The 17263-nt window shown below is 39.8% G+C and overlaps 1 protein-coding gene across 2 annotated transcripts in view; it reads right to left on the reverse strand.

The window, feature by feature from the left end:
• Nucleotides 1-17263, reverse strand: part of Mo25 (calcium binding protein Mo25) — a 322108-nt gene that overhangs the window by 47184 nt on the left and 257661 nt on the right. The gene's annotated exons all lie outside the window — the stretch shown is intronic.

Raw genomic sequence — 17263 nt, forward strand, 5'->3', positions numbered from 1 at the left:
ATTTGTTCTGTATGAGAAGAATTTTGTCATTGATTAGGATATTTGTGTCAAGAGAAGTTATGCTAAAGCTGACCAATACGTCTTTGTTGTTGAATGTGATGTTTTTAGTTTTGTTTATGAAGTGTTGTTTATTTTTAAGGCCGGAGGAGGAATGATCTACCAAATCTTTGAGTGTAGCTGCTAGTTTTTCGGCTAAGGTTAAATGGGATTGTCGATTCTTCAACTATCAGTTGCAGCGGTGTGTTTGTTTTGTGAATTTTCATAGTCAACAGTCCATAAATTTTGTGAGTGCAGGCATAATGTAGAAACAGCTTTTTAACTGTTTCCTTTCGCCAGGTGATTACTGACTTAATTCTGTTCTATTATTTTTGATGTAACTTATAGGATTGTAGACAACCAATTGGGCCCTGTTATGATCACATACCAATTGATTCGTATTTTCCAGGAAGGCTGTCCAATCAAGAATGATGGTAGTATTGCCTTTGCCTGCCTTGGTAATCAATGTGTCATTTAACAGCTAATTTTTCTGCTTGCGTTAAATTGAAACTTTGTTGTTTATAATTAGTCAGAAGTGAATTTTAGATCTCTTTTAATGTGGTAAATGAAGTCTAATCTGTTGACTGACCTTGGTGCAATAGCAATTTAAGCTTGCTTTTTTTTTTTTTGCAGAAGTGAAACTTCTCCATTGTTAAGGTTGTGCTGGATATGTTAATAACTGGACCATGGTCTGCTGGTGTTTGGTTGCTCCACACTTCACTGATTTGTGAACGCATCTGATGTGTCTGTTGATTCAATCTTTGATGACCTTGATACATAGGTGAAAACATGAAGTGTTATTTTCTTAACTGTAAGTAAAGTAATGAGGGGCTTAAGGGTCAAAGCTATATAACTGAGAGGAGACCTCCACATAGCCTTTAAAGGAATGCAGAGAACTGACCAGGGCTTCTGATCTAATGTCCAATCCTCAACTTCTCATTGTGCACCCTGTTGGATATCTACCTGGATACTGAACAAATGAGGATGGGCTGGCAATTTGGGATTTACCAACCAAATTGTATTCTTATTGGCTTAAACCAAAATACAAAATGATGGTATAACATGACAAAATTTCATGCCAGCTAGGGCATTGCCTGGTTAAACAAGACCTCCATTGTTTTCGCCAGGAACAGGGCGAACAGTGAAAAGTCAGCTACTGGAACAAATCTGAAAACACACCCCCAACTCAACATCACCAAAGTTAACGATCGGTACTATCAACATAAGAAGCCTAAATGGCAAAGAAATGGAGCTAGCTGAGGAATTAGATAAGTACCAGATTGACATAACTGGGCTGACTGAAAAAACTGGTGAGATCTTTCTGAGCAATAAATACAAAATGTTATATTCAGGCAATGACAATCAAGGAAAAGAAGGAGTAGCATAGTATTCAACATTAAATACGATGCTAATCTTCTTGAATGGCAGGCAGTCTCAAGTAGAGTGATGTGGGCAAATATTAGAATGGGGAACCAGACAATGAGACTTATTTGTGCCTATGGCCCCACAGAAGGTTCTAATAAGGTAGAAATGGAGGAATTTTTTCATGCTTTAGAGAAAGCAACTGACACAATGAAAAAGGAAAAGTTGGTCCTTGTTGGGGATCTAAATAGCAGAGTAGGAAGTGATTGTCAGACATACAAAAATATTTTGGGAAAATTTGGAGAAAAAAACAAAGTCAATAATAATGGCAAATACCTGTTGGATTTCTGCTCAGGACATTGACTGGTTATTACTAACACCATGTACCAACATAAAAATGTGCACAAATTCACATGGAGAGAAGAGGCTAAGAATAAGAAAAGTCTCATTGACTATGTTATTGTTGATAGTGATGTTTACTCCCTGGTGCAGGACAGAGTGTACAGAGGATTTGAAATTGGAAGTGATCACTATTTAGTCTTGAGCAGGATAAAATTGAATTTCATATTGAAAAGAATAACATGTAAGAAAGTTCAGCAGCTCTCAGATGTGAACTGTAGACTAAAATACACAAAAATTATTGAAGAAAAAATGAAAGAGTTTGAGAACAGGAATCAAACCTTGGAGTTTCAGTGGCAAAATCTGAAGAAAACATTGATTGATTCAGCCAGAGAGGCATGTGGTGAGCTTGTCTGTAGGGATAGAAAAATCAGAACTCCATGGTGGACACAGGAAGTTAAAGAAGAAAGCATATCAAAAGTTCCTAGCAAATAAGTCAGCTTCTGCTCTTAGATAATACAGAGACAAATGTAAGAAAGCTAAACACTGTGTAAAACTAGCTAAACAAAAGTAATGGGAGGACTTTGGCAAGAACATAGAAAATAAATATCAAGAAGGCGGTAAGATATTCTGGAGGTTGTTGAAGAAGCTTTTTTGTGAAAGGAGTTAGAGATGATAAAGGTGACATGAAAACAGGAGAAAAAGATATCCTTGAAGTATGGAGTAATTACTTCGAAAAATTGCTAAATGAAACAAACAGTGATAGCACAATGGTAAAAAAACACTCAACAGGCATACAGTCAGGAATACATATCCATACTTGAAGTAGAAAAAGCCATCAAAAGCCTGAAATGTGGAAAGGCAGCAGGAGTAGATGATATTCAGCCAGAAATGCTGAAGTTTGGTGGTATAAAAATCTTACAGTGGCTGCACTGCATAATTCAGAAAACCTGCACAGAGAGACGAATTCCCATTGATTGGAGTAGAGCTCTCATAGTACCCATATATAAAAAGGTAAATAAAACTGAATGTGAGAATTACAGAGGTATTTCACTATTGAGTGTTCCTGGCAAGATCTATTGAGAAACGGTTGAGAAGAATTGTGGAAGAAAAGCTTGGTGAGGATCAAGCCGGATTCAGGCCAAATAGATGCTGTCAGGATCAGATCTTCACTTTACGACAAATAGTCGAGAATGCATGGGAATATAACAAAGATCTCTATTTAAGTTTTGTCGATCTGGAAAAGGCATATAACAGGGTGCCAGGAGAGAAGCTATTCAATACGCTACAGTTATATCGTGTTAATGGGGAATTATATCATGCAATACTTAGTCTTTATTTGAGTTGTAAGTCAGCAGTTAGAATTGAAGGAAGTACATTATCCCTTCTGTTATTCATTATCTATATAGATCACATTATGAAAGAAAGTGGTATTAAACATGATATCAAAATTGGAGATGTTAATGTCAGCTCTTTGCATTATGCAAATGATGTTATACTTCTAAATAAATCTGCTACAAGTCTGCAAGATTCCCTGATTAAATTGAATAACTGTTGGAATAGATATGGTATGAAGGTCAGCAATAAAAAGACAAAAACAATGAAAATAGGCAGAATCGTTGAAAATGTCAACTGAGGTTTGAACGGAGAACCTGTGGAACAAGTAAAACATTTCAGCTACTTAGGCATGATTTTTAGTGAAAATGGTAAATTAAATATGGAAATAGACAACAGAATCAACAAAGCTGGTATGGTAGGAAGTCAACTGAATAAATTTATATGGACAGAGAAATTAGTCAAAACACTAATTTAGCTGTATACAAGACAGTGTTCAAACCAGTTTTAACTTATGGATCTGAGAGCTGGGTCAGAAGTAAAACACTTGACCAAAGACTAGAGACTGCAGATATATGAGAGTCTGCGAAAAATTAGAGGCATGCATAGATGGCATCAATGGCAATATCATATTAAAAACAAGGATATTAGGAAAGAACTTGACATTGTCAGCATCCAGGAATGCATTACTGGAGCTAATCTCAGGTGGTATAGTCACTTAAATAGAATGGGCGAGGAAAGATTAGCAAAACAAGTGTTCTTTGCAAGGTTGACAGGTAAACGACCCAGAGGAAGTCCAAGATATAGGTTGATTGATATGGTACAAAGTGCCTTAGACAAAAGAAATATAAGATCTGATAATGTTGGAGTCTTGGCAAGTAACAGACTGATTTGGAGGAAAATTGTAGATACGAAGTTAGAAATGATGTAAATTTTTCATGTAGTACTATCATATCCTGTACACCCCTTGAGATGGCAGGAATTTGATGATGATGATGATGATGAAGTAAAGTAATTGCTCTAACATGAGTTTTCGTCACCATATATTCTACACAACAAATATAGAAAAGTTCTGAGAAAATCTGGAGCAATGGACAAAGCTAATAATAATGGTAAATACCCACTGGATTTCTGTTAAGGACACGGGCTAGTCATTACTAATATCATGCACAAACATAAAGATGTAAACAAAATCACACACAGAGTGAAGACAAGAAATAAGTAAAGTCTTACTATGTTATCATGGACAGCAATATCAGTCATATCTGGGACACAAGAGTATACAAGGGATTTAAAATAGGAAATGATCATTAGTTTGATTAAGAAAAAATTGAATATCATATTGGAAAGTGCATTTGTAAAAACAATCAAAGCTGAGCTGCTTTTGGAAGCAAACTATAGACTAAAAGTATACAAATATTATTATTATTATTATTAAACAAGACCTCATGGAGTCAAAGACTCATCTAGGAGGTCCTTTTATCTCACACACATCTCATCATACCGGGTCTTAAACACATTCAAACTCCTTGAAGACACCGCACTCTCAGGCAAGGCATTCCAATCATTCACAACTCTGCACGAAAAAAACCTGCCTCTCACTCCCCTACTCACACCCTCTTTATACAGTTTCCAGGGATGACCTCTGGTTCTCTCCTGATCTCCCACTATTCTCTGTAGAACTTCTCCACCATTGATCCTATAACAACCCCTTACCAACTTGTAGGTCTCTATCATATCTCCCCTCTTCCTTCTCTCCACTAGACTCTGCAAATTACATCTTTCCAATCTTTCCTCATTCTCGACATTCCAGAGGTCAGAAACTACCTTAGTCAGTCGCCTTTGGACCCTTTCCAGCATCTCTTCATCCTTCTGAAAACCAGGTGACCAAATCTGGGCACAATAGTCCATGTGTGGCCTAATCAAAGCCTTATACAATGGAACAAGAATCTCCCTACTTCTACACGTCAGTGTCCTCCTCATCATTCCCAGAAGTCTTTGTGTTGTCTTCACAATTTTGGCGATGTGTCCCCTAAATTTTAGATCCTTATCCACTATCACTCCCAGATCTCTTATTTCCTCTACTTCCACCAATATATTCTCACCAAGCATAAATTCTGCATCCCATCTTTGTTTTCCAAATTTTAAAACCTTACATTTTGCAACATTGAACTCACATCCCCATTTGCTTGCCCAATCACTCAATTTATTCAAGTCTTCTTGCAAGGCCACAACATCTTCACTACTCTTTATGGTTCGTCCCAACTTTGCATCATCTGCAACCAACTGAATATCTCCATCCAAATCTTCGCCAATATCATTAATATACAAGTTAAATAGTAATGGCCCTAAAACAGATCCCTGAGGCACTCCACTAGTGACTTTCCTTTTCCTGGATATTGCACCCCCATACACAACTTGTTGATACCTATCAGATAGCCAGTCTCCAATCCAATGCACTAATCTAATATCCAACCCCATCTGCTCTAGTTTGACTGTCAATTTATCATGAGGTACTCTATCAAAAGCTTTTGCAAAATCCAAGTATATTACTGTGTATCCTTCTCCTCTGTCCAAGGAAGCAGTCACTTTATTGTAATAAGTAAGTAGATTACTAAAACACGACCTCCCTTTAGCAAATCCATGCTGTCCATCAAAGATTATACCATTGTTGTCAACCCAACTCTGGATCCTAGTTCTCACAAGGTTCTCCAACAACTTAACCACAACACCTGACACACAGATAGGCCTATAGTTTGATGCTTGAGTTCGATCACCTCCTTTATGAAGTGGCACAATCTTGCCCTCCTTCCACTCTTTAGGGACTTGACCAAGTGCAAGACTCGTATTAAAAAAATATGTCAAGGTAGGTGTCAACTCTCTGGCACATTCCTTCAGAATACGCGGTGATATATTATCAAGTCCCACAGCCTTATTTACATCTATTTTACTCAACTCCCCAAACACCTCTTGCTCACTTACAGTCAGTCTCTCCTCCCCATCATCAACTGCTCTTAATCTCTCCATGAAGTCACATTCACAAGATTGAAAGATCTTTATGAACTGCTCATTAAGTATCTCCACCACACATTCTGCAACAGCTGTCTTTATACCATTTCCTCCAATCAATGTCATCCTTCCATAATCATGCTTTCTTTTGCTGGCTACATATCGAAAGTACTCCCTAGGATTCTTTTTAGCTTCATTAGCTAACTGCTGTTCATACCTCTCTTTAGCTACTCTCACCAACCAAGTCACTCTCCTTGCCTGGTCTTTGTAGAACTCATGAAATTGGTTACTTCCACTTCTCTTATGCTGCCTCCACAATGCCCTTTTTCTCTGTATTGCATGCTTAATCTCTTTATTCATCCATCTCACACCTAACTTATTTAACCTTCTCACCCGTGGTATACATTTAGACATTGCATCCACTAAATATTTTTTGAAAATCCCCCAAGCTGCATTGATCTCTTTTCCAGCTAACTCCTCATTCCATGCTACACCTGCAAGCTGTCTCCTGAGCTCTTCATAATCACCCCCCTTGTAGTTCCACATATACCCTTTTTTCACAGGGGTCCTTGCACTGCTGGCAACCACCCAAGTAATCACCTCATGGTCACTTTCACCAATTGGTGGATGATTTGATACCTCATTGATAATTACATCCTCCGATGAGATGACCAAATCCAAAACCCTTAATCCTCTTGTGCCCTCTGTTACATACTGTCTGAGGTAGTTATCCCTCAAAAACTCAAGAAACTCATTTTCTTTACTTCCATTTGCTATCTATTCATTCAAGTCTATATTGCAATAATTAAAATCACCCATAATGATCACCCTTTTCTTATTTGCTTGGCTTATTTGACTATACATTTCACTATCACCACCATCCACATTACCAGGTCTATAACAACATCCCACCAAGTATTTGATTCTATTCACCTCTATCTCACACCATACTGCCTCAAAACCACTGGCCCCATTTCCCTCTTGCATCTCTACCTTGTATGGACATAACTCTTTCTCTCTCATCAATAGCACTCCCCCTCCCTTTTTACCCCTTCTATCCTCACGAAACACATCATACCTTTCCATCTCTATTCCTGTCAGGATGTCATCCTCATCTAACCATGTCTCACTTATTCCGACAATCTCTGGGTGCACAGACGCAATTAGTGCAACCATTTCATCCGCCTTGTTTCTTATACTTCTAGCATTGGTATACAAACACAACAACTCATTTCTGGATCTACAGCTAGTTCCACTGATACCACTCACTCGATGTGATCTCTCCATGCTGGACTGGGGCCATTTCCCTTTCTGCTTCTTCATTTTAGAACCCTTTGCAATTCCATCTGTTTCCTTTTGATCCCTGATCATCCCATTACTTTCCTGCCTACACATTCTCTCACCTCCTCTTGGAGTATCCACCTTTCTCACGCTGTGTATCCCTGTCCACCCTGAGCCTCCCCGTTTCCCTGCTCCTCTTGCACACCCATTCTCTCATTTTCTATACTCATACCACTCACTTCCACATTCATTTCCACTCCTTCAATCTCTCCTGTCTTACTCTCCTGCTCTTCCACATCACTCCCCTCTCGATCTGATTCATTCTCTCTATTCACTTCTCTACCTTCCAGCAGCAGTCTCTCCAAGCGACTCACACCATAACCACTCAAATGCAGTCCATCGCTCCCATACAGCTCACTTCGTCCCTCAAACTCATTCCACACATTAACAAACTGTACTCCCATCTCCTCACACATTTCAGCCAGAATATCATTCATAATCCTTGCTCTCCGCCTCATTTCACCACAATCATACCTAGGCAACACACTGACCACCCTTCCTGTCACACTATTCTCCTTTATTGTTCCAAGCAGTCTCCTGACATTCATTTTGACATGCTCTTTGTTCTCTCTCAAATCATTTGTACCAATTAATACAATTAACTCTTTTGCTCGTTCCCGCCTCATATTCAATGCCTCAATCACTCTACTCATTTTACCGCCTGGAAAACATACCTTGTGCATTTTATCCTCTAGCACACCTTTAATAATGGAGTCGCCATACAATGCCAAGAAAAAAATTCAAGAAAAATTATTCAAGAAAAAAAAAATGAAAAAGTTTATAAACAACAACCAGTCAATTTTCTTCATAGGACTCAGCAAGTTAAAGGACAGTCCTGAAAAGAAGAAAGTTCAACAAAAGTTTCCTAAAGTACTGTACTCCCACAGATGCGAGACCCTTCGACACTTCTGCACATGTCAGAAGAAGGAGAATCCATTCTGATAATAGGGTAATCAATCGATTTTGTGGGAGAAATTGTTTATTATTACACGTCGAAAAATTAACTTTTCTTTTATGAACATTGAAGTTTTTAAAGTGGCAACTATTTTGCTTGTGTAACAGTTGGAAAATTTTACATTTATGAATGTGATTTTGCGTGTTGGTAACGAATTCATACCACCTCAAGGGCTCACTTTAGTGAGTATGGGCATGGCAAACCCGAGGTACCAGATGCTGGACCATGTTTTGCTTCATGTAATATACATCTGTTATATTATTCTGTAGACTGGTCCGTCCCCTTCTTTCTCCTCTACTTGCTCCTTCTCCCTGATGCTATTAGAGTATTCGAGGGCTAGGGGTGAATCTTTCCTATCTTGCTAAGTCATTTCATCTTATTCGGCCACCGAAAGAAGCAAGCTAGCCTCAATAGGTGTCGGTCCCAAGCCCGGATAAATGGCGAGGGTTGATGTCAGGAAGGGCATCCGGTCGTAAAACTTCACTGCCAGCTCTAGCTATGATATGAGTCGAAGAGAAAATGATATAAGGGCTAGGGCATACCCCTTAAGCGATGCACAGCCACATCGCCCTACAGCTGCGAGAAGTGGACGAGGGCTACCGCATCAAGGGTGGGTGTGGTTAAAGAAACAAGCCCAGCAGGTGGAGAGGATGTTGTGAGTGGGAACACTGAATGTTGGAAGCATGACTGGAAGGGGAAGAGAGGTGGCAGACATGATGAGGAAGAGGAAGTTGGACATTTTATGTGTGCAGAAGACAAGGTGGAAGGGGGGAAAGGCAAAGGAACTGGGAGATGGATATAAATTGTTCTACTCTGGAGTGAATAACGAGGGAAGAAATGGTGTAGGAATTGTGGTGAGTGGCAAAATGAAGGGCGAAGTACTGGAAGTGGGTAGAAAGAATGACAGGATCATGTGAATGAAATTGGGTCTTGGAGAAGAGCGGGTGGTCGTATTATGTGTATATGCCCCGCAAGTTGGCTGTACAGCAGAGGAGAAAGATGAGTTCTGGAACATGTTAGATGAAGAAATGAGGGAACTGGAAGAAAACGAAATGAGATGGTGATTGTCGGAGGAGACTTGAACGGACACATAGGGAGACAGAATAGAGACTGTGAAAGGGTGCATGGTGGCCACGGAGTGGGAATGATGAACCAGGAAGGAGAGAGGGTTGTGGACTTTGCAGTAGCATTTGATCTGGCAATTGTGAACTCATTTTTCTACAAGAGGGAAGAACATTTGATAACATTTAGGAGTGGTAATAACAGTTCACAAATTGACTACATTTTGACTAGAAGAAACATCTTAAAGTTGTGACAAATTGTAAAGTAATTCCAACAGATCAATTGGCACAGCAACACCAACTGCTGTGCGCAGACTTTAAAATAAGATCAAATATAAGAATCCCTGGAAGCCATGTGATGAAGACAATTAAGTGGTTTCGCTTAATAGAAGAGAGTAGAAGAGAAGAAGCTTAATAGAATGAGGAATCGTTTTAGGGAGAGGGCATTAGAGAGGATTTCGGATGGACTGGAAAGTGTACAAGATTGGTGGAAACATAATTCAAAAGTAATCCCGAACTGTGCAATCGAGGTGCTTGGTGAGACATCTGGAAAGATTAGAGAGCAGAAGAAGGGTTGGGTGGAATAATAATGTACAAGTGGCAATGACAGCTAAGAGAAAGGCAAAGCAGAAGTGGGATGAGTCAAGAGTGGAAGAGGACAGAGAGGTGTACAGAGAGAGAAAGCAAGAAGCCAAGAGAGTTGTGGCACAGGCGAAGGCCATGGCATATCAAGATCTGTATGATTAATTAGAAACAAAGGAAGGACAGAGAAAAATTTACCAACTAGCGAAATGTAGAAATAAAGCAGCAAAGGACATCTTACATGTGAGGCAGATCAAAGCCTTTCTCTTAGCTGTCATTGCCACGCTGAAGGAAGAGTATTATGGAGGGATGTGGACATAAGAAACAGATGGACAATATACTTTGAGGGACTGTTGAATGAGGAAAATGCAAGGACTCACAGAGAAGATGGGCAGCCTTCTGAGGGAATGGTGCAGAACATCAGTAGAGTGGAAGTGATGAAGGCCTTGAAGAGGATGAGGAATGGAAAATCGGTGGGCCCCAACAGGATTCCAGTAGACGCATGGAGGGCACTGGGGGAAGAGGGAATTGACCTGCTGTGGGACCTGTTCATGAAAGTTTGCCAACAGGAAAATATAGCCGAGGAATGGAAGGAGAGTACTCTCATTATTATTATTGTTCCGGGCAACTCCAAGGAGTCGACAGACTCATCAAGGGAGGCCCAAACATCATGTCAAGAACAACTATTCGACATTCACACAGTATCTATGATACCTTGCCTTGAACTCATTCACGGTCATAGCACCCACAACAGACTCTGGAAGCTTATTCCACTCATTCACTACTCTCCAAGTAAAAAACCTAGCTCTAACACCTTTGTCAACCACGCTCCTGCCCAGCTTCAATTGATGGCCCCTAGTCCTTCCACCACCAGTCATATTTTCAAAAATATCTTCTGGATCAATCTTATAGAAACCCTTCAGTAATTTTAATGTCTCAATCATATCACCCCTCCTTCGCCTATCGACCAATTTCTGCAACCCACAAATCTTCGACCTACTCTCATAAGGTTCATTCCACAAACCTGCTATCATCTTGGTCACTCGTCTCTGGATCCTCTCCACCTCCACCCCGTCACGAAGAAACCCTGGTGCCCATAACTGGGCACAGTAGTCCAGATGGGGTCTTATCAAGGCTAGATACAGAGGAACAACAACTTGTTTGTCTCTGCGTGTTAAAGTATTTTTCAGAAGCCAAGTGATTTGGTGAGCTGTTTTAGTCACTTATGCAATGTGCCCCCTAAACTTCAATTCCCTATCCACCAACACTCCCAAATCCCTGGCCTCATCAATCTCCTGGAGTACGGTTCCACCAATGCGATATACTGCTGCTATTTTTTTCACCCCACCTTACACTTTGGCACATTAAATTGACATCCATTTTTCCTAGCCCAGTCCTCCAAACTATCCAAATCATCCTGTAAAATTTTGACATCTTGTGCACTCATAATTGCTCTACCCAACTTTGCATCATCAGCAAACAAGTGAACACTTCCTCTCAAATCCTTTCCTATATCATTGATGAACAAATTGAAAAGCAGTGGTCCAAGAACAGAGCCCTGTGGCACTCCACTAGTCACAAGCCGTCTTTTAGACTCCGCTCCTGAATAAACCACTCTCAGGTATCTCTCCTTCAACCACCCTCCTAACCATCTCACCAACCCTATATCTATCCCCATCTGCTCCAGTTTACTGATTAGGGTTATATATGGTATCCTATCAAAAGCCTTGGCAAGTTCCAGTAATATTACTGTAAACCTATTACCCCTATCCAGTTCAGCCGTCACTGTGTTATAAAACGTGAGCAAGTTACTGAGGCATGATCTACCCTTCACAAAACCATGTTGTCCCCCATACAGTATCCCATTTTTATCTATCCAATCCTGTATTTTTCTCTTGACTATTTTCTCCAAGACCTTGACAATGATTCCTGATATGCTAATCGGTCGGTAATTTACAACAGCAGTCTTGGAACCACCTTTATGCAGTGGAACTATTTTCCCCTCTTTCCACCCCCTTGGGACTAACCCAGACCCGAGACTCAAATTAAACAAAATGGTCAAGGGTACTAACAATTCTTTAGCTGTTTCTCGTACAACACGAGCTGGTATACCATCCAATCCCACAGATGTATTGACATTGCGGTTATGCAATAGACTACTCACCTCCACTTCATTCACCACAATTCTCGTATAATCTACTGGTACATTCGTTTCTGCAATGTCACCACCTGGATGATATATTCTTGCAAAGTGCTCACTCAGTAACTCAACTATATCAACTGATTCAGTTACCTCCCTACCATCGGCATTCTTTAAAATCATTCTATCATGTACATTTTTCCTTTTACTTGCTACATATCTAAAAAACTGTTTAGGATTCTCTTTAGCCTGCATGGCCAATGTTCTTTCATAATCCTTTTTTGCTTTTCTTACCACACTCGTTACCCTTCTGGCCTGCGCTTTATACCGTTCGTGTGCCTGCCGGTCACCTTTCTCCTTAAATTCCCTCCATTGTTGTTTCTTTTTTTGCAGCTCAAGCTTAATGCTGTTATTCATCCATTTAACCCCTAGCTGATTTATTATTCGGACTCTAGGTATACAGTCAGCCATTGCTTCATGCAAACACTTCTTAACAACCGCACATGCACTATTGACTTCTAGTCCTTGCAGTTGTACGTGCCATGGCACTGAACCAATCAAACTACTAAGCTTGTCATACTTTCCAGCCCGATAATTCCACATGTACCCTGTCTTAATTGAAAATTCTACACCTTTAGCCACCTCCCAAGTCAAGACCCTATGATCACTCTCACCGATTGGTAGCAATGTGGTCATATTTGTTACAGCCAAATCCTGAGATGTAATTACTAGGTCAAGCACTCTCTGACCCCTAGTATTTTCCATTACATGCTGTCGCAGATAGTTATCCCTTAATAACCGTATAAAATCCAATTCCTTCCTCCCGTGTGTCCACTCCTCACTCCAATCAATGCGACCATAGTTGAAATCTCCCATAATAATCACCCTCCTTCTACTAATTTCTTCATTTGCTTGTGCATACTGTCACCACCATCTTTTCCATCAGCTGGTCTATAGGAGCACCCAATTGTATATTTAGTTCTGCTAGCCACAATCTCACACCAAATGGCCTCAGATATGCTCTTTTCTCTATCCTGCAATTCAACTTCTATTCTCCTTGGCTGCAGCTCATCAGCTATCATCAACAATACTCCTCCCCCCATTTTATTCTCCCTGTCATTCCTGAACACACTATACCCATCACATTCAGTCCCACTAGCTATATCATCTACAGTCAGCCATGTTTCACTAATACTAATAACCTGTGGTCTGGAAGTGCCAACCATGGCCAAAAACTCTTCCTTCTTGTTCCTAATACTCCTAGCATTAGTGTACATGAATTTAAGACCCCCATTGGCCCCAACCCTACCTTGATGCCTTATATTAACTATCCCACTCTGATTTGTTGTCCTTATTTGCTCGGGCATATTATATTCATTCTTACATTCAACTGCCTCCCTAAGGACTGTATATCTACTCCCCCCCCCCCCCTTAATAAATCTAGTTTCCCTGAATTTGCACATCCACCACATTCAGCAACACTTTCTCAAGTCTTCTTACACCATAACCATTCAAATGCAAGCCATCCATCTTATATAGATCCTTTCGCCCATCGAACTCACTCCACACGTCCACAAATTCCACACCACTCATCATACATAATCCACGCATAAAGTCATTCGCAATTATGGCCCTCCTTTTAAATATTTCACTGTCATATCGTGGCAAAAGACTAATTATTCTAACTCTCTCACTCTTTACTTTTGCTACCGCAAACAATTCATTCAGGTCTTCTATCATTTCCATTTTGTCTCCTTTCAAATCATTCGTACCTGTCACAACAATCATTTCTTTCACCCTTTCCTTTTGCTCTCTAATAGACTCAGTTACATCCTTTATGGTTGCACCAGGTTGGTACGATTTTGTCAAATCCTCTACTATCACACCTCGTACTAACGAGTCTCCATACAGCACTCTATCTTTCATTTTGTGCATGTTCACACTCATACATCTATTTTTCCTGTCATACTTTTTATTATTGGCTGGTTCATTCAGTCGACTTTTGCTCATATGCTCTAGCTGCTGTTTTGCCCTTTGTATCACACCATTCAACAACGCGATCTCACTCATTGAGTCTATCTCATCTTTTTTATTCTCAGTAAAACCATTAATACTATCATTCACATTCTCACAATTCTCTGGTACAACCTCGCCATTTCTTGTCATATCCCTATTTTCTTCATTCTGAAGTTTGACAAAAATATCACACTCGCGATCCGAAATACTCTTCAATTTCTCATTCTCCCTACATTTTCTACACACATTCACTCCTTTATTATCATCTAATGACACTCTGCAAAGCTTACATTTCGCAGCTAGTACACTGAATCATCTCTTTTATACTACCGTTCTTTGATAAAGATGGTGAACTATCATTACTGGCTGCCATTTTCCTTCGTACTGGAGCCATACTTACTTGCAACGTATTTTATCAAATTATAAATTATAACACACCAGAAACACACAAAAAGATGCACTAAGAGAAGCAAGGCAAACAAAACTATGCAATATTAAATAAATTTATCAACGATAACTGAAAATAATACTTATCTTATCCAGAGCTTTCGCGAACACTACACACTACGAATCCCTATAGCAGCGACAGTCCCAATACAATATGTTATAAAGACAGACAAAATACTCTAAAAACACGAAAATCGTTCTAATATATTTTCTAAGGAAAAACATACACAAAAAACACCAAAAATCACTAATTTTACATGAGCCGTCCCCATCTACAAGGGTAAAGGGGATGCACAAGACTGTAAAAGTTACAGAGGAATAAAGTTGATGTCCCACACAATGAAAATCCTAGAAAGGGTTCTTGATGGAAGAGTGAGGAAGGAGGTGGAGATTGCAAAGGAACAATTTGGCTTCATGCCTGGTAGATCAACAACAGATGTTATCTTTGGGTTACAGCAGATGATGGAAAAGTTTCGAGAGAAACAACGGCCACTACAACTGGCATTTATTGATCTGGAGAAAGCATACGATAGAGTGCTGTTGGATTCTGAATATACAGAGATTTGAGTAATTAATATTTACTTCAGAATGAAACATGATCTTCCATCACATAAGCTAGACTTGTAATTATCATTTAATGTAAATCACTTGTTTATAAATTAATACTCATGTAACTACCTTTAAGCTCTATTAATAATTAATTAATTAATCAAGGATATATAATAATAGTGAAAAGACTCTGTATTAAAATATTAAGTTTATTTTATTTATTGCAATGTTAATATTATAAGAATTTGTATTCAATATTTTAACTGCATATTAATTGAAATGTAAATATTCCTTATTTGTTCCTGTATGTAGAGGTATAACGTTGTGCAATGCCTCAGTTTTATTATATTATGTTTTAGTTGTCATGAAGACGTATGTAAGATAGCGAGCATGATTTTAGAACAGAGCGTGGCAGATCGGTATTGAAGGGCTGGAAAAGGAATTTAATAGAAGTAGAGCAAGAGAATAATTTCGGCAGGAAGAAGGGATATATAAGCAAAGAACAGACAAAACGATTCATTCGGGGAATCAGAGTGAGATAATAGCGAGTAGAGAGATAACAGCGAGTCGGCGAGTCAGTTAAGTAGCTCGCTAAGGTCTACTAGTCGAGGAGCGAGTTAGCTAGTAAGCTGCAGAATGACAAATAAAGCAATGGAAGATAGCAAAGTAGCAACTGGATGACTAGCGATAATTTAGTTGGGATTTTGACTCAAGACCAACCTTTCGGGAGGGACACATAGACTTGAAGAATAGCACGGAGTAACTAAGAGAATAAGTAGAGGCAGCAAAGTTAAATTTAAACGATAGAAAATAGTTGAGAGTTAGTTTTACTTTAATTCTTTGACTAATTTAGATATAGACTGGCGCAGTCAATAAATACAAATTTTCTCTATATTTGGATTAAAAATCAACTAGCAACTTATTTTTTTTGTTTAAGAACATCGTAGTGACAAACTGACGGATCCAAGGTATACGTTAAGATGAAATAGGATCCAATAGTGCCAAGGCAAGAAGTCTTGAGGTGTCTGAGGGAGAAGAAGGTACCGGAGAAATATGTCAGGTTGGTGCGGGAGATGTACAGAAATGTGAAGACAAGTGCTCAGACCTGTCTGGGACAGACAGAAAGTTTTCAAGTAACAGTTGGCTTGCATCAAGTCCGTTTCTGTTTAACATTGTGATGGAGGTGGTGACGGAGGAGGTGAGAGAAGATGCGCCTTGAACAATGTTGTATGCAGATGACATCTTACTGTGTGCAGATTCAAGAGAAGAAATGGAAACTAAACTAGAAAGATGGAGAAAAGTACTGGAAGAGAGAGATATGAGACTGAGCAGAAGTAAGACAGAGTATATGTGTTGCACAGTGGGCAGCGGCCAGGAGAAAGATCTGGAGCTGGAAGGAAATGTCATCAGGAAGGTGAGGGAATTTAGATACTCAGGTTCAACAGTGGAAGAAGATGGAGAAGCTGAGAAGGAAGTGGGATGCAGGATACAAGTGGGTTGGAGGAACTGGAGGGAGATGGCTGGAGTGTTATGCGATAAGAGGGTGGCGATCAATCTGAAAGGCAAAATTTATAGGACAGTAGTGAGGCCAGCTATGACGTATGCTATAGAAACTGTGGCCCTGAGAAAAAATAACATCAGCAGGATGGAAGTAGCAGAGATGAGAATGCTTAGGTGGATGTGTGGTGTGACCAGAAAGGATTGTCAGAGAAATGACTATGTGAGGGGAACAGTGAAAGTTACAAACTCAGGAGCGAAGATACAGGAGGCAAGGTTGAGATGGTTTGGTCATGTGATGAGGTGGGAGGACGAATATGTGGGAAGAAGGGTCATGCAGATGGATGTGCAAGGAAAGAGGAAGCGTGGGCGGCCAAAGAAGAGATGGAGGGAGCTGGTAAAAGAGGACTTGAGGATGAAGAACTTGGATGTGGTGACAGCCCAAGAGGAGGATGTGGAGGAGACTCATCATCAACAGTGACCCCACTTAAGTGGGAGAAGCTGCAGAAGAAGTAGCAACGAATTCATACATCGCCTTATTCATTTCTCCCCTTCAACATGAATTTACTCTTTTTTGCACCGAGCCAACTAAGG

Source organism: Typopeltis vanoorti, chromosome 24, assembly GCF_054136105.1.
Source record: "Typopeltis vanoorti isolate ZY-2024b chromosome 24, IOZ_Tvanoo_1.0, whole genome shotgun sequence".
NCBI lineage: Eukaryota > Metazoa > Arthropoda > Arachnida > Uropygi > Thelyphonidae > Typopeltis > Typopeltis vanoorti.